We start from the raw sequence: 18296 nt of genomic DNA on the forward strand, positions 1-18296 counted from the left end.
CTTCTGCATAAGAAGCCTCTTGAGTACTGTTGGATGTAGCTTGCATTCCATTCAGACTCTGAGAAATCTTATTGACTTGCTGAGTCAATATTTTGTTCTGAGCCAATATGGCGTTCAGAGTATCAACTTCAAGAACTCCCTTCTTCATAGGCGTCCCATTACTCACGGCATTCCTCTCAGAAGTATACATGAACTGGTTATTAGCAACCATGTCAATGAGCTCTTGAGCTTCTGCAGGCATTTTCTTTAGGTGAATGGATCCACCTGCAGAAGTATCCAATGACATCTTTGATAACTCAGACAGACCATCATAGAATATATCCAGGATGGTCTATTTTGAAAGCATGTCAGAAGGACACTTTTTGGTCAACTGTTTGTATCTTTCCCAAGCTTCATAGAGGGATTCACCTTCTTTCTGTCTGAAGGTTTGAACATCCACTCTAAGCTTGCTCAGCTTTTGAGGAGGAAAGAACCTGGCTAAGAAAGCCGTGACCAGCTTATTCCAAGAGTTCAGGCTATCTCTAGGTTGAGAGTCCAACCACACTCTAGCTCTGTCTCTTACAGCAAAAGGGAAAAGCAGGAGCCTGTAGACTTCAGGATCTACTCCATTAGTCTTAACAGTATCACAGATCTGCAAGGATTTAGTTAAGAACTGAAAAGGATCTTCAGATGAAAGTCCATGAAACTTGCAGTTCTGCTGCATCAGAGAAACTAGCTGAGGTTTCAGCTCAAAGTTGTTTGCTCCAATGGCAGGAATGGAGATGCTCCTTCCATGTAAAATGGAATTAGGTGCAGTAAAGTCACCAAGCATTCTCCTTGCATTATTGTTGTTGGGTTCGGCTGCCATCTCCTTTACTTGTTCGAAATTTTCAATAAGGTTGTCTCTGGATTGTTGTAATTTAACTTCTCTTAGTTTCCTCTTCAGAGTCCTTTCAGGTTCTGGATCAGCTTCAACAAGAATGCCTTTTTCTTTGTCCCTGCTCATAAGAAAGAGAAGAGAAAAAGAAAAGAAGAGGAATCCTCTATGTCACATTAAAGAGGTTCCCTATTGTTAGTAGAAGAAGAAAAGGAATAGGGGTGAAGAAGAATGAAGAATCCAAACACAAGGGTAAGGATACGAGCAGTGATGTGAGATGAAGAGAAGTGTTAGTGGATGAATAAATAATTAGAAGGAGATGAGGGAGAAGAATTTTCGAAAATTATTTTTGAAAAAGGGTTAGTGATTTTCTAAAATAGTTTTTGAAAAAAGGTTAATAATTTTCGAAAATTAAAATCAAAGATTAAAATAATTGATTAATTAAAAAGAATTTTTGAAAAGGAGGGAGATATTTTCAAAAATTAGAGAGAGAGAGTTAGTTAGGTAGTTTTGAAAAAGATAAGAAACAAACAAAAAGTTAGTTAGTTAGTTGAAACAAATTTTGAAAATCAATTTTGAAAAGATAAGAAGATAGGAAGTTAGAAAAGATATTTTGAAAATCAAATTTTTGAAAAAGATAAGATAAGAAGATATTTTTGAAAAGATATGATTGAAATTAGTTTTGAAAAAGATTTGATTTTTAAAATCACAATTAATGACTTGATTCACAAGAAATCACAAGATATGATTCTAGAACTCAAAGTTTGAACCTTTCTTAACAAGTAAGTAACAAACTTGAAATTTTTGAATCAAAACATTAATTGTTATTGTTATTTTCGAAAATATGATGTAAAATTAAGAAAAAAATTTTTGAAAAATATTTTTGAAATTTTCGAAAATAACTAAGAAAAATGAAAAAGATTTTATTTTTGAAAAAGATTTTGAAAAAGATAATATTTTTAAATTGAAAATTTGATTTGACTCACAAAAACAACTAGATTTTAAAAAGCTTTGAAAAAGTCAAATCTAATTTTCGAAATTATGAGAGAAAAGGGGGAAAGATATTTTTTTGATTTTTTGAATTTTTAATGATGAGAGAGAAAAACATGAAAACTATGCAATGCATGAGAATTTTAGATCAAAACATGTGATGCATGCAAGAATGCTATGAATGTCAAGATAAACACCAAGAACACTATGAAGATCATGATGAACATCAAGAACACATTTTTGAAAAAATTTTAATGCAAAGAAAACATGCAAGACACCAAACTTAGAATTCTTTAATGCTTAGGCACTAAGAATTCTAGAATGCATATGAAAAACAAGAAAAAACACAAAACATGCAAATGCAAAGATCAAACAAGAAGACTTACCAAGAACAACTTGAAGATCATGAAGAACACTATGAATGCATGAAAATTTTCGAAAAATGCAAGATGAGTATGCAATTGACACCAAACTTATAACATGACTCAAGACTCAAACAAGAAACATGAAAATATTTTTTATTTTTATGATTTTATAATTATTTTTTTTTAAATTTTCGAAAATCATTTTGAAAAAGAAAAATAAGGATTCAAAAATTTTTAATATGAATTCCAGGAATCTTATACTTTTTAGTCTAAAGCTCCAATTAAAGGGTCAGGCATGGCTTAATAGCCAGCCAAGCTTTAGAATGGAATTACATCCATTGAGGTGATTAGTTGAAGACCAATCCCAAGGGAGTTTGAATATGGCTTTACAGCCAGCCAGGCTTCAACATGCTTCATGAAACACTAGAATTCATTCTTAAAAATTCTGAAGAAAATTATATTTTTGAAAACAATTTTTTTTTCGAAAACAAAGGAGAAATTTTTGAAAAATTTTTGAAAATAAAAAAGAAAATTACCTAATCTGAGCAACAAGATGAACCGTCAGTTGTCCAAACTCGAACAATCCCTGGCAACGGCACCAAAAACTTGGTGCACAGAAATTGTGATTACACTTTGATTATGTAAAATTCATCGCTCTTTCTTTCCCTGGTAATGGCGCCAAAAACATGATGCCAATACCATGGTTCACAACTTCGCACAACTAACCAGCAAGTGCACTGGGTCGTCCAAGTAATACCTTACGTGAGTAAGGGTCGAATCCCACAGAGATTGTTGGTATGAAGCAAGCTATGGTCACCTTGTAAATCTCAGTCAAGCAGATATAGAATAGTAATGGGGTTTTCGAAAATTATACTAGAATAAGGATAGAGATACTTATGTAAATCATTGGTGAGAATTTCAGATAAGTGAATAGAGATACTTTCGTTCCTCTGAACCTTTGCTTTCCTGCTATCTTCATCCAATCAGTCTTACTCCTTTCCAAGGCTGGCTTTATGTAATGTATCACCATTGTCAATGGCTACTTTTGGTCTTCTCTCGGGAAAATGATCCAAATGCCCTGTCACGGCACGGCTAATCGTCTGGAGGCATCACCCTTGTCAATGGATACATCATATCCTCTCAGTGAAAGTGGTCAATGCACCCTGTCACGGCACCGCTATTCATCTGTCGGTTCTCGATCATGCTGGAATAGGATTTACTATCCTTTTGCGTTTGTTACTACGCCCAGCAATCGCGAGTTTGAAGCTCGTCACAGTCATTCAATCATTGAATCCTACTCGGAATACCACAAACAAGGTTTAGACTTTCCGGATTCTCTTGAATGCCGCCATCATTCTAGCTTACACCACGAAGATTCCGATTAAGAGATCTAAGAGATACCTATTCAATCTAATGTAGAACGGAAATGGTGGTCAGGCATGCGTTCATAGGGAATGATGATGATTTCATGTTCATCACATTCAGGTTGAAGTGCGAATGAATATCTTGGAAGCGAAATAAGATGAATTGAATAGAAAACAGTAGTACTTTGCATTAGTCTTTGAGGAAGAGCAGAGCTCTACACCTTAATCTATGGAGTGTAGAAACTCTACCATTAAAATTATATAAGTGAAAGGTCCAGGCATGGCCGAGATGGCCAGCCCCCAAAACGTGATCACAGGATCAAAAATACAATCCAGGATGTCAAATACAATAGTAAAATGTCCTATTTATAATAAACTAGCTACTAGGGCTTACAGAAGTAAGTAATTGATGCATAAATCCACTTCCGGGGCCCACTTGGTGTTTGCTTGGGCTGAGCTTGAAGTCTACACGTGGAGAGGTCATTCTTGGAGTTGAACGCCAGCTTTTGTGCCAGTTTGGGCGTTGAACTCCACTTTGCAGCTTGTTTCTGGCGCTAGACGCCAGAATTTGGCAGAGAGCTGGCGTTGAACGCCAGTTTGCGTCATCTAAGCTTGGGCAAAGTATGGACTATTATATATTGCTGGAAAGCCCTGGATGTCTACTTTCCAACGCAATTGGAAGCGCGCCATTTTGAGTTCTGTAGCTCCAGAAAAATCATTTTAAGTGCAGAGAGGTCAGAATCCAACAGCATCAGCAGTCCTTCTTCAACCTCTGAATCTGATTTTTGCTCAAGTCCCTCAATTTCAGCCAGAAAATACCTGAAATCACAGAAAAACACACAAACTCATAGTAAAGTCCAGAAATGTGAATTTAACATAAAAACTAATGAAAACATCCCTAAAAGTAACTAGATTCTACTAAAACATACTAAAAATAATGCCAAAAAGCGTATAAATTATCCGCTCATCATTCTTCTTCTTCAAAATTCTCCTGCACTTCATCCTCAAGTGCATCTAACCTCATGCATTCCCCCAATTGTTCTGGTGGGTAACTCATGGCCTTGAACACATTGAATGTCATCTTTTCATTGTGTAATCTCAGGGTGAGGTCACCCTTCTAAACATCAATGACAGCTCCAGCAGTGGCCAAGAATGGCCTTCCCAAGATGGTGGAGGTCTTGGCGTCCTCCTACATGTCCAGCACCACAAAATCTGCTGGAAATATGAAATCTCCCACTTTTACCAGCAGATCCTCTACTATCTCGTGAGGGAATTTGAACGATCGGTCTGCCAGTTGTAGGGCCATTTTTGTTGGTTTAGCCTCCTCAATTTTCATCTTTCTCATCGTAGCTACTGACATTAAATTGATGCTGGCCCCTAAGTCACAAAGAGCCTTCTCTACTGTGATTTCTCCTATAATACAAGGGATCTGAAAACTCCCAGGTTCCTTCAGTTTTTGGGGTAGTTTATGCTGAATGATAGCACTACACTCTTCGGTTAGTATCACAGTCTCATTGTTCTTCCAGCTTCTCTTCTTAGTCATTAGCTCCTTCAAAAACTTGGCATAGAGTGGCATTTGTTCTATGGCTTCAGCAAAGGGTTTGTTGATTTGTAGTTTCTTGAAGATTTCCAAAAATCTCAAGAACTGGTTGTCATCTTCCCTTTTCTTCAATAGCTGGGGATATGGAGCTCTTGAGATGTTCAGTTGTGGTATCCCTTTTTCTTTCTGCAGACTTGGCGTGGGAGGTTGAACTCCATCTTGCTCTTCTCCCTTTTCATTTGAGCCTTCTTCTTGTGGTTTTTGGGGCAGTTCCTTCAGCTCCTTCCCATTCCTAAGTGTGATAGCTTGACACTCCTCCCTTTTGCTTGAATTGGCATCATAGCAAAGGTTGTGGTTAGGAAGCTGCTTAAATAGATAGCTGATTTGTGTCTCCAGTTTCTTGATGGCAGCATTTTGATTCTGCATGTTTGACTGCACTTCCTCTCTGAATGCTTTACTGTTTCGAATATTCTTGCATACTCCTTCGATTAAGGTTTCGATCTTAGAGAGCTTGTCATCAACTGATGGGTGATTCGAAGAAGATGTGCTGTTTTGGTTTTGATAAGCATGTGGAGAAGTGTTGTTGTGGGGGTGTTGAGATGTCCTCTGTGTGAATTGCTGGTAAGCTGCATTGTTGTTGGAGTTGTAACATCTCCGGTCTTGGTTTTGATCTTGCTCACTTCCCCACCCAAAGTTTGGGTGGTTTCTTCATCCAGGGTTGTAGGTCTTGGAGTATGGATCATAGTTTTTCCTTGGTGAATTCCCAATGTAATTGGCTTGCTCCTGACTACCCTCTGCTTCTTCATTCACTCCTTCTTGGGTTGTTGATGAAGTTGAGATTGCTGCTACTTGGTTCATCTCCATCTTCTTGGTGAGGTCAGCCAGCTGCTGGGTAATGAGCTTGTTTTGGGCCAACAGAGCATCTACATTGTTTAGCTCCAGTACTCCTCTTGTGTTCCCTCTTTCAAAAGCATAGAAGTAGTCGTTCTCTGCTACTGTTTCAATAACATCTATGGCTTCCTCAATAGTCTTCTTCTTGTTCAAAGATCCTCCGGATGAATGGTCTACGGCCTTCTTTGACTCATAAGAGAGCCCTTCGTAGAAAATGTGCAGCTGCACCCATTCGTTGAACATCTCTGGTGGGCACCTCCTTGTTAGGTCTTTAAACCTCTCCCATGCTTCATATAAAGTCTCACCATCTTGTTGCGTGAAAGTTTGGACCTCAGCTCTCAGCCTATTGATTCGTTGAGGAGGGTAAAATCTTGCTAAGAATTTGTTTACCACGTCTTCCCAAGTTGTCAAGCTTTCCCTTGGGAAAGATTCCAGCCACTTGGCTGCCTTGTCCCTGAGTGAGAATAGAAATAAGAGCAGTCTATAGGCGTCAGGATGAACACCATTAGACTTCACTGTGTCACATATTCTCCGGAAGGTAGTCAAATGTTGATTGGGGTCTTCTTGAACACCTCCTCCAAACGAACAGTTGTTCTGAACAAGGGTGATGAGCTGTGGTTTAAGTTCAAAGTTGTTGGCATGGATTGTTGGCTTTTGGATGATACTTCCACAATTGCCTGGGTTTAGATTGATGTAAGAGCGCAAAAATCTTCTATCCTCCCCAGCATGATTTGCTCCACCTCCTCCCCCATGGTTGTGATCCTCTTCTTCATGATGGTTTTCCATGTTGTTTTCCATGTTTGGTTCAAAGAATTCCTCTTCTTCCTCAGCACTAACCACTTTCTTTCCTCTTGCCTCCCTCCTCAATCTAAGGAAGGTCCTCTCAGGTTCAGAATCAAAGGAAGTTAAAGCCCCGCTTCTTCTCCCTGTCATACAACCATCAAGTGCAAGCAAGAAAAGATAGGTGTAGAGAGTATTTTTGTCAGAATTACTGTTAGTTGTGGGTGATGCAATATATCAAACAGTTAGTGGGTTAGCAAACAGAATTAAAAATAACAAAGAAAAACAAAAGAGTAGAGGGGGAAGGGAAGAAGTTTAGCTAAAACAGAAAGTAAATCACTCAAACAGAAAATGAAATTCACAAAATAAAAATGCTCAATCTAGTGATCTTCCAATTTAATCATTGTTGATGCACAATCAATCCCCGGCAACGGCGCCATAAACTTGATGCACGGAAAACTTGTCTCTCAACAAATTCCCCTTTGGCAAGTGTACCAAATTTGTCATCAAGTAAAAACTCACAATAGAGTGAGGTCGAATCCCACAGGGATTGATTGATCAAGCAACTTTAATTAGAAGAATGTTCTAGTTGAGCGAATCTAGAATTTGGGTTGAGAGTTGCAGAAAATAAAATGGCAGGAATGTAAATAACAGAAAATTAAATGCTAGAATTAAAGGACTGAAAGTAAATGACTGAAAATAAATTGCAAAATTGTAAATGGGAATGGGGGATTTGCTCATAAAAGTAAATGGCAGAAATTAAAGAGAATGGGTAAGATCAGAGATGGGGAGTTCATTGGGCTTAGGAGATGTTGCAATTCTCCGGATCAAGTTCATTTTCATCTCTTCCTCAATCAATACACTCATTGATCTCCTTGGCAATCTTAATTGATTGAATTACAATTTCTTGCAATTCAATCTCTCAAATCTTGATCAATAGCCAATTACTTGGTCAATTGCTCATGAGAAGAGATGAAGTATGGTCACTGATTATACCACATGCATTTCCCAAATCAAGTATTGAGAGGGTTATAGTCACATACCTATCCAAACCCAATTTGGTCCAGCATGAGAAAGCATTTCTAGCTTGATCTCTTCATTCCTCTTTCAAGGTTCAGAAGAGATCCAAGTTTGAATAGCTTCTTTTCCAAGATAATTACTCAATTGGATGAAGATCGAAAGCTTTCAAGTAAAATCAAGAGAAAAGATAGAAGAAGAATAATGTAAATTAGTATTGATCCATCAAATTACAACAGAGCTCCCTAACCCAATGAAAGGGATTTAGTTGTTCATAGCTCTAGAAAATGAAAACAAAGATGGAGAATACATCATAGAACTAGAAATTGCAGAGAAAGTAAAATACAGAGAGTAGTTCTCTTTTTCTAATCTCCAGCTCTCCTTCAACAATTCAAAGCTACTCCTATATATACTACTTCTCTCAGCTTCTAGTTGGCTCTTCAAGTCTTGGGCCTTTGGATCTTGAGTTTGAAGCAGTTCTCTTCTTCATTTGGGCTTGGCTTTACTTGCAGAGAGAAAATGTGAAGTGGGCAGAGACTTTAGCTCAGGACGTTAGGGGTGTTAACGTTTAGTGAAAATATAAGTTCGAGAACGTTAGTGACAATCAATTTTCTCACTAACGTTACTAAGTAAAAGCCACGTTAACTTCAACGTTAGTGGCATAAACGTTGCCACTAACGTTGCCTCTAAGTCCTTCGCACATGTTATTGAGACTTAACATTTCCAATAAATTTGAAAAGCCCCCTTTGTTCCCACGTTAGAGCCCACGTTAACTTATTTAACGTGGCTCTTTAACATGGGCTTGCCATCCTTCGAGAACGTTAGTGACACTCAACATTGTCACTAACGTTCCAAGGTGCCCCTATGCCTCACGTTAGAGTCCACGTTAACTAGGTTAACGTGGCTTCTAACGTGGCCATGCTTAGCCATCCCCAACGTTAGTGACAATATTGAGTGTCACTAACGTTGGCCATTCTTTCACTTATCAACGTTAGCTTCCACGTTAACTAAGTTAACGTGGAAGTTAACGTGGCTCCTTGGGGGGTTGTGTGGTTGCTTACAACGTTAGTGACAATGTTGGGTGTCACTAACATTGTCGACCATGCTTGCTTCTTACGTTAGCTCCCACGTTAACCAAGTTAACATGGGAGTTAACGTGGTATGTTTCTCCTTAGGCCAACGTTAGTGACAATGTTGAACGTCACTAACGTTGGCGTTTCTCCCCCTTTCTAACGTTAGAGGCCACGTTAACTACGTTAACATGGACTCTAACATGGCCACTTATGAGCATTTGCCAACGTTAGTGACAATGTTAAGTGTCACTAACGTTGGCTCACTTCCCTTCTCCACGTTAGAGTTCACGTTAACTTAGTTAACGTGACTCTTAACGTGGTCAATAATGGCTTCGAGAGCGTTATTGGTAATCACTTTTCTCATTAACTTTGCAAGTTACCTCCCATTCCTTGCTTCCTTTGGTCCTGAAATCAAGCAATAGAGTGCATCAAAGTTCTAGTCCAAGTCATGGGTAATGCAACATACAATTTGTCACTAAACTCATGCAGAATCCTCATGAAATAATGTAAAATGCACAATGTATGCTTGAATCAAGGAGTAAGTGAATATCCACCCAAAACTAGCTTATTTCCTAAGAAAATGCATGAAACTAACCTAAAAACAGTAAAGAAAAGGTCAGTGAAACTGGCCAAGATGCCCTGGCATCAAAATTCCAACTGTTCTCACCGAGTTCGGGTGGAGTTCCACCCAAAATATGAGCTCCCTTAGTTGGTCTACATGCTTTGATCCGGGATCCCATATCTTATTTTCGCACCCGTCTTCAAGTTGATTTCCATGAATTCTCTGTTCGGGCGGTTGACAAGTAGAACAAGTAGAATTCCCTTGAGCATACCAAGTCCTCTTCCTATACCCATGTAAAGTAGCATTCATCCAATCATAGTCCCTATACTTTGAGGTTTTGACCTTGATGAGCCTAAATCCAAATCTCTAACCACTACACAACTCCCTTTTACTCTTAATTCCACAAAGAGCTCTAAGTTGACCATCATTTTCAATCAAACAATATTCAAGTGAGAAAGTAAAGCTTAGGGATAAGAATTTTACCCACTTGAATGTTGTGTTGGATGGTGACTTAGGGAGGGTGACCTCCCCACACTTAGACAATGCAAGGACTACTTCTTTAGGCTCTTCTTTAGTTGTTTCCACCTCTTCGCAAGCTTCTTCAATTTCAACCTTTTCCATTTTATCAATTGGCTTGGTGTTGTCTTCAAGAACTTCATCTTGCCCAATGGGAGGTGATTCAATTTTGGATAGGAATTCATTGATGAATGAATCTATCTCTTGATCAACCTCTTCATATTCTTCAATTTCGATATACACTAATTCAACTTTTCCTCTTTGTAGCTCTCTTCTAATTCTCTCTTCTTTATTGCTCACCAAGGGTATGGAAGATTGTGCACATTCTTCTATAATTTCAACTTCATGTCCAATGGGAGAGGATTCAATTATAGAGAGAAATTCATACATGATTGAATCCATCTCTTGGTAAACCTCTTCCAAGTCTCTAAAGATGATATGCCTTGGAGGTTGTGCACCCTCATCAACATAAATATCAGGCTTCTTGGAAGAGTGCTCCATGATGCTATATTCCCATGGACTTTCAACATCTCCTAAATCTTCAACCACTTCTTCCTTTTCTTCGACGATCATAGGCTCCTCCAATTGTTCTAACACAAAGTAGTATCCCTCATTTTCCACCGGAGTTTCTAATCTCTTCTTCATGCCATGCTCTTCAATGGATTCTTCACATGTGGCCACGGAAGCCCCTTGAGTGTTTAAGCATTGGTAGGCTAAAGTATGCACTACCTTGGTCAAGTTAGTCACAAACTCTAGGGTATTCCTTTGCATATTCGCTTGTCCTTGAAGTAGCAAGGTGAGAGAGTCATCTATTGGGGCTTGGGATGGATAAGAGGGTTCATTATTTTGGAGAGAGAGTGTTCATAGTAGGAAGGTGGTTCTCCTTGGTAAGGGTATGGAGATGGTGTGCATAGAGGTGGTTCTTGGTAGTAGTCATGACAATGTTGTGGTGGTTCCACAGATTCTTGCTCATAATGGTCATGAGAATATGGTATGGGTGATTGGTCATAAGATGGATATGGGTCATAGGAAGGTGTTTGGTAATAAGAGGCTTGTGAGAATGGTTGAGGTTCATGTTGAGGATAAGAATCATAAGCATATGATGGTGGTAGTTGATTGTCACATAAAGTTTCACCATAGCCATTAAATTGACATGCATTAGGATGGGAATTATACCTATGAGTATCCGGAGGTTGTTGCTAATAGGAGTGATTGATTCCTTGAGGCTCCTCCCATCTTGAAGTGTTCCATCCTTGGTACATGTTGTCATTCAAGTCCACATTTCCTACAACACAATTAGCACCAAACTCATAGCCAAAATGAGAATTCATAGTGGAAAAGAAAAATAAAACTAACAAAATCTAGTAAACAAGCAAAAGATAAACCTATTTACAATATTCACATATATACAATAACCAATAACATAACACCATTGCAATTCCCCGGCAACGACGCCATTTTGATGATTTGACTTTTGTGTGGTTTAGAATTCACAATAAATTCTCGTTGCAATATAGTTTCTAAACCGACAATAGTCCTTTCATACAAAAATTTGTTTGTCACTAGTACAAACCCCTAAAATCTATAAACCGAAGTATTTAACCTCGGGTCGTTCTCCCTAGGAATCACAATAAAGTGTCTTGTTATTGGTTATGAAGTATGTTTGAGGTTTTGAGATTTTAGACAAGAAATATAAATGGCAAAGGAAATAAACTAACAACTAACAAAGCTCTTGGTAAGGTATGAGAACTAGAAGTCCTATGCTAGTTATCCTCCTCAATTGTGACCACAAATTATCCATTGCTACCACTTAGTTAACCTCTAACCATGGAGGAAAGTCAAGTGGATGAATTAACTTGATTCCACACGTCCTAGCCAACTCCCAAGGGAAAGACTAGCTTTAGTGGTATCCAAATCAATTATCAACTTCTAATTGTCAATCAACAAGGGAATTAGATAACTCAAGCGTCGCTAATTACTCTACCAAAGCCAAGAGGAACAAAATCTACACTAAAGTCCAACCAAGCATTTCATCAAACACTTGGAAGGCACAAAAAAAAAGCAAAGTAAATTGATAACAACAATGAAATCTAACAATTACTTATTGCAAGAAATTAATAACAACAATCAAAGAAAACAAGATCTACATGAATTACCTCAAATTGCATTAAAAGAAAATAGAGTGAACAAGAGTAGATCTACAAACAAAATGGAAGAAAGAAATAACAACAATAGAAGAATGATGAATGTAACAACATAGAACTCAGAGGTAGAAGAAGAGGGAAGCATGAATTGAAACCTAGATCTAAATTATTGAACTAAACCTAATCCTAATTCTAATCCTAGAGAGAAGTGAGAGCTTCTCTCTCTAAAACTAAAACTAAACTAGCCTCATGTGTCTTGTTATTCTCTATCATCCTTCCCCTTCATTCCTTGGTCTTTTTAGTCGTTTCCCGCAAAAGCTCAGCTCCAAATGGGGCTGAAAACCCTCCAAAATTGCCAGGCACATTTTCCTCTTTAAAAATCACGTGTGGTCATCGGCGCGTGCCCGCACAGTGCGCGCGCGCGCCCATGTCGAATTTCGCAATCTGTGTGTGAGCGCATAGTGCGCGTGCGCGCCCATGGGGTTTTCCAAACTTTCGGCTTTTCATTATTTCTCCAATTTGTATGCTTTCCTTTCACTCCTTTGATCTCTTCCTAGCCCTTTTCAACCTGGAATCACTAGCAAACACATTAAGGCATCTAGTGGAATCAAAGGCAAATCAAAATTATCAAATTAAAGGTCTAAAAAGCATATTTTCACATCTAAGCACAAGTATGGAGACAATCACAAAACCATGCTATTTCATTGGATAAATGTGAGGAAAGGTTATCAAAATGCTCTAAATGCAACACAAGATAAACCCTACAAAGGGGGTTTATCAATGGTTCCTTTTCAAAAAACAAGACGGAGAGAGAAGCTTAGAAATTGATAAATGATGTTGCCAAAGCTACACAACATGTAAGGGTGAGAAGTAATCCTCTCAAGGGTGTGGTAGAACCATCACCATCCGAAGCAAGCTTGACCAAGGCGCTTAGGGATATGACCACTGGTATGCGAAATTGTTACTCAGGTTGTGAATTATTGTTCGAAATTGATTCCCTGGCGATGGCACCAAAAACGGATGAACAGAACCATGGTCTAAACATATCTTCACAACTTCGCATAACTAACCAGCAAGTGCACTGGGTCGTCCAAGTAATAAACCTTATGTGAGTAAGGGTCGATCCCACGGAGATTGTTGGTATGAAGCAAGCTATGGTCACCTTGTAAATTTCAGTCAGGCGGATATACAATAGTTATGGAGTTTTTGAAATTAATACTAAAATAAGGATAGAAATACTTATGTAAATCATTGGTGAGAATTTCAGGTAAGCGTATGGAGATGCATTCATTCCTCTGAACCTCTGCTTTCCTGCCGTCTTCATCCAATCTGTCTTACTCCTTTCTATGGCTGGCTTTATGTAAGGATGTCACCGGTGCCAATGGCTACTTTCAATCCTCTCGGGAAAATGGTCCAAATGCTCTGTCACAGCACGGCTAATCGTTTGGAGGCATCACCCTTGTCATTGGTTGCATCCTATTCCTCTCTGTGAAAATGATCCGATGCGCTGTCACTGCATGGCTAATCATCTTGGAGGTTCTCGATCATACTGGAATAGAATTTACTATCCTTTTGCGTCTGTCACTACGCCCAGCACTCGCGAGTTTGGAGTTCGTCACAGTCATTCAATCCCAGAGTCCTACTCGGAATACCACAGACAAGGTTTAGACTTTCTGGACTCTCATGAATGTCGCCATCAATCTAGCTTGTACCACGAAGATTCTGATTAAGAGATCTAAGAGATACTCATTCAATCTAATGTAGAACGGAAGTGGTTGTCAGGCACGCGTTCATAGGGAATGATGATGATTGTCACGTTCATCACATTCAGGTTGAAGTGCGAATGAATATCTTAGAAGCGAAATAAGATGAATTGAATAGAAAATAGTAGTACTTTGCATTAATCTTTGAGGAACAGCAGAGCTCCACACCTTAATCTATGGAGTGTAGAAACTCTACCATTGAAAATACATAAGTAATGAAGGTCCAGGCATGGCCGAATGGCCAGCCCCCAAACATGATCAATAGATCAAAAGATAATCCAAAGATGTCTAATACAATAGTAAAAGATCCTATTTATAATAAACTAGCTACTAGGGTTTACAGAAGTAAGTAATTGATGCATAAATCTACTTCCGGGGCCCACTTGGTGTGTGCTTGGGCTGAGCTTGAAGTCTACACGTGGAGAGGTCATTCTTGGAGTTGAACGCTAGCTTTTGTGCCAGTTTGGGCGTTGAACTCCACTTTGCAACTTGTTTCTGGCGCTGGACGCCAGAATTGGGCAGAGAGCTGGCGTTGAACGCCAGTTTGCGTCATTTAAACTTGGGCAAAGTATAGACCATTATAAATTGCTGGAAAGCCCTGGATGTCTACTTTCCAACGCAATTGGAAGCGTGCCATTTTGAGTTTTGTAGCTCCAGAAAATCCATTTTGAGTGCAGGGAGGTCAGAATCTAACAGCATCAGCAGTCCTTCTCCAACCTCTGAATCTGATTTTTGCTCAAGTCCCTCAATTTCAGCCAGAAAATACCTGAAATCATAGAAAAACACACAAACTCATAGTAAAGTCCAGAAATGTGAATTTAACATAAAAACTAATGAAAACATCCCTAAAAGTAACTAGATTCTACTAAAAACATACTAAAAACAATGCCAAAAAGCGTATAAATTATCCTCTCATCACAACACCAAACTTAAATTGTTGCTTGTCCCCAAGCAACTGAAAATCAAATAGGATAAAAAGAAGAGAATATACTATAAATTCCAAACTATCAATGAAACATAGCTCCAACCAGATGAGCGGGACTTGTAGCTTTTTGCCTCTTGAATAGTTTTGGCATCTCACTTTATCCAATGAAGTTCAGAATGATTGGCTTCTATAGGAACTCAGAGTTTAGATAGTGTTATTAACTCTCCTAGTTAAGTATGATGATTCTTGAACACAGCTATTTTATGAGTCTTGGCCGTGGCCCTAAGCACTTTGTTTTCTAGTATTACCACCGGATACATAAATGCCACAGACACATAATTGGGTGAACCTTTTCAGATTGTGACTCAGCTTTGCTAAAGTCCCCAATTAGAGGTGTCCAGGGTTCTTAAGCACACTCTTTTTTTTTTGCTTTGGACCTTGACTTTAACCACTTAGTCTCAAGTTTTCACTTGACACCTACACGCCACAAGCACATGGTTAGGGACAGCTTGGTTTAGCCGCTTAGGCCAGGATTTTATTCCTTTAGGCCCTCCTATCCACTGATGCTCAAAGCCTTGGGATCCTTTTTATTTGCCCTTGCCTTTTGGTTTTAAGAGCTTTTGGCTTTTTCTGCTTGCTTTTTCTCTTTCTTTCTATTTTTTTTCGCCTCTTTTTTTTTTCTACAAGCTTTGTTCTTTGCTGCTTTTTCTTGCTTCAAGAATCATTTTTATGATTTTTCAGATTATCAAATAACATGTCTCCTAGTCATCATTCTTTCAAGAGCCAACATATTTAACATTCTTAAACAACAACTTCAAAAGACATATGCACTGTTCAAGCATACATTCAGAAAACAAAAAGCATTGTCACTACATCAATATAATTAAACTAAGTTCAAGGATAAATTCAAAACTCATGTACTTCTTATTCTTTTGAATTAAAACATTTTTCATTTAAGAGAGGTGATGGATTCATAGGACATTCATAACTTTAAGACAAAGTTACTAACTACTAATGATCATGTAATGAAGACACAAACATAGATAAGCACTTAACATAGAGAAAACGAAAAACAGAGAAAGTAAGAACAAGGAATGAGTCCACCTTAGTGATGGTGGCGTTTCATTCTTGAGGAACCAATTATGTCCTTGAGCTCTTCTATGTCTCTTCCTTGTCTTTGTTGCTCCTCCCTCATTGCTTTTTGATCTTCTCTTATTTCATGAAAGATGATGGAGTGCTCTTGATGTTCCACCCTTAGTTGTCCCATGTTGGAACTTAATTCTCCTAGGGAGGTGTTGATTTGCTCCCAATAGTTTTGTGGAGGAAAATGCATATGAGGCATCTCCGGGATCTCATGGTGATGAGCTTCCTGCGCCTCCTGAGCTCCATGAATGGGCTCTCTTGCTTGCTCCATCTTTTTCTTAGTGATGGATTTCTCTTCCTCAATGTGAATGTCTCCTTCTATGGAAGCTCTAGCTGAGTAACATAGATGGCAGATAAGATGAAGAAAAGCTAGCCTTGCCCCAGGAGAGGGCTTTTCGGCTATTTTGTAGAGTTCAAGGGAGATGACTTCATGATGCTATGGATCATGATGGCCTGATCCACAGTAACTTCAGATCGGTTGCTAGTGGGGATGATGGAGCGTTGGATGAACTCTAACCATCCTCTAGCCATAGGCTTGAGATCCAATCTTCTTAGTTGAACCGGCTTTCCTTTGGAGTCAATCTTCCATTGAGCTCCTTCCACACATATGTCCATGAGGACTTGGTCCAACCTTTGATTAAAGTTGACCCTTCTAGTGTAGGGGCGTTCATCTCCTTGCATCATAGGCAAGTTAAACGCCAACCTCACATTTTCCGAACTAAAATCCAAGTATTTCCCCAGAACCATTGTAACATAGTTCTTTGGATCCGGGTTCTTACTTTGATCATGGTTCTTGGTGATCCATGCATTGGCATAGAACTCTTGAACCATTAGGATGCCGACTTGTTGGATGGGATTTGTTAGAACTTCCCAACCTCTTCTTTGAATTTCATGTCGGATCTCCGGATACTCATTTCTTTTGAGTTTGAAAGGGACCTTGGGGATCACCTTCCTCTTGGCCACAACATCATAGAAGTGGTCTTGATGAGCTTTGGAGATGAATCTTTCCATCTCCCATGACTCGGAGGTGGAAGTTTTTGTCTTCCCTTTCCTTTTTCTAGAGGATTCTCCGGTCTTAGGTGTCATCAATGGTAATGGAAAAACAAAAAGCTTATGCTTTTACCACACCAAACTTAGAATATTGCTCGCCCTCAAGCAAGAAAATAAAGAATTAGATGAAGAAGAAGAAGAAAAGATGGAGAAGAGGGGGGAGGTGTGTTTCGGCCAAGAAGAGAAAAGAGGGTTGTGTTGTGTGAAAATGAGGAAGAATGGAAGGCTTTATATAGGGAAGGGAGGGGGTTGAGGTTCGGCCATATGGGTGGGTTTGGGTGGGAAATTGATTTGAATTTTGAAGGTAGGTGGAGTTTATTGGGTAGGTTTATGGGGAAGAGTGGGTGGATGTGAGTGGTGAAGGGTTAATAGGGAAGAGAGATGGAGGTGATAGGTGAAGGGTTTTGGGGAAGAGTGTTTATTAGGAATAGAGGATGATTGAGAAGAGAGAAGAGAGTGAGCGGAGGTAGGTGGGGATCCTGTGGGTTCCACAGATCCTGAGATGATCTTGTGGGGTCCACAGATCCTGAGGTGTTCAAGGATTTACAACCTTGCACCAAATTAGGCATGTAAAATGCCCTTGCACACAACTCTGGGCGTTCAGCGCCAGGTTGGTGCCTATTTTGGGCGTTCAACGCCCATTTGTTGCCCATTTCTGGCGTTGAACGCCAGAACCATGCTTGTTCTAGGCGTTCAGCGCCAGCTCCTCTCCAGGGTGTAATTCTGGCGTTCAGCGCCCAGATGATGCCCATTTTGGGCGTTCAGCGCCCAGATACTGCCCATTTTGGGCGTTCAGCGCCAGAACCATGCTCTGTTCTGGCGTTGAACGCCAGGCAGGTGCTTCCTCCAGGGTGTGATTTTTCTTCCGCTGTTTTTGATTCTGTTTCTAAATTTTTTGTTTATTTTATGACTCCACATGATCATGAACCTAAGAAAACATGAAAAACAAAAATAAAATTAGATAAATAAACATTGGGTTGCCTCCCAACAAGCGCTTCTTTAATGTCAATAGCTTGACAGTGGGCTCTCATGGAGCCTCACAGATGTGCAGAGCTTTGTTGAGACCTCCCAACACCAAACTTAGAGTTTGGATATGGGGGTTTGACACCAAACTTATAGTTTGGTTGTGGCCTCCCAACACCAAACTTAGAGTTTGACTGTGGGGGCTTTGGTTGACTCTGCTTTCAAAGAAGCTTTTTCTGCTTCCTCTCCATTGATGCAGAGAGAGATCCTTATTTAATTCTGCTTCCTCTCCATTGTCCTTATTTAATTGAAGGATCAATTCTCCTCCGTCCACATCAATCGCAGCTCTTGCTG

The 18296-nt window shown here is 39.3% G+C and overlaps 1 non-coding gene across 1 annotated transcript; it reads left to right on the forward strand.

Annotated features, from left to right (window-relative positions):
• Positions 1-340: 340 nt before the first annotated feature.
• Positions 341-448, forward strand: LOC148561668 (small nucleolar RNA R71). Its single transcript, XR_015887736.1, has one exon. It is a non-coding gene; the product is annotated as a small nucleolar RNA R71 (small nucleolar RNA).
• Positions 449-18296: the final 17848 nt, after the last annotated feature.

This window comes from Arachis ipaensis, chromosome B6 (genome assembly GCF_059453495.1).
Source record: "Arachis ipaensis isolate K30076 ecotype BB chromosome B6, ASM5945349v1, whole genome shotgun sequence".
Classification (NCBI taxonomy): Eukaryota; Viridiplantae; Streptophyta; class Magnoliopsida; order Fabales; family Fabaceae; genus Arachis; species Arachis ipaensis.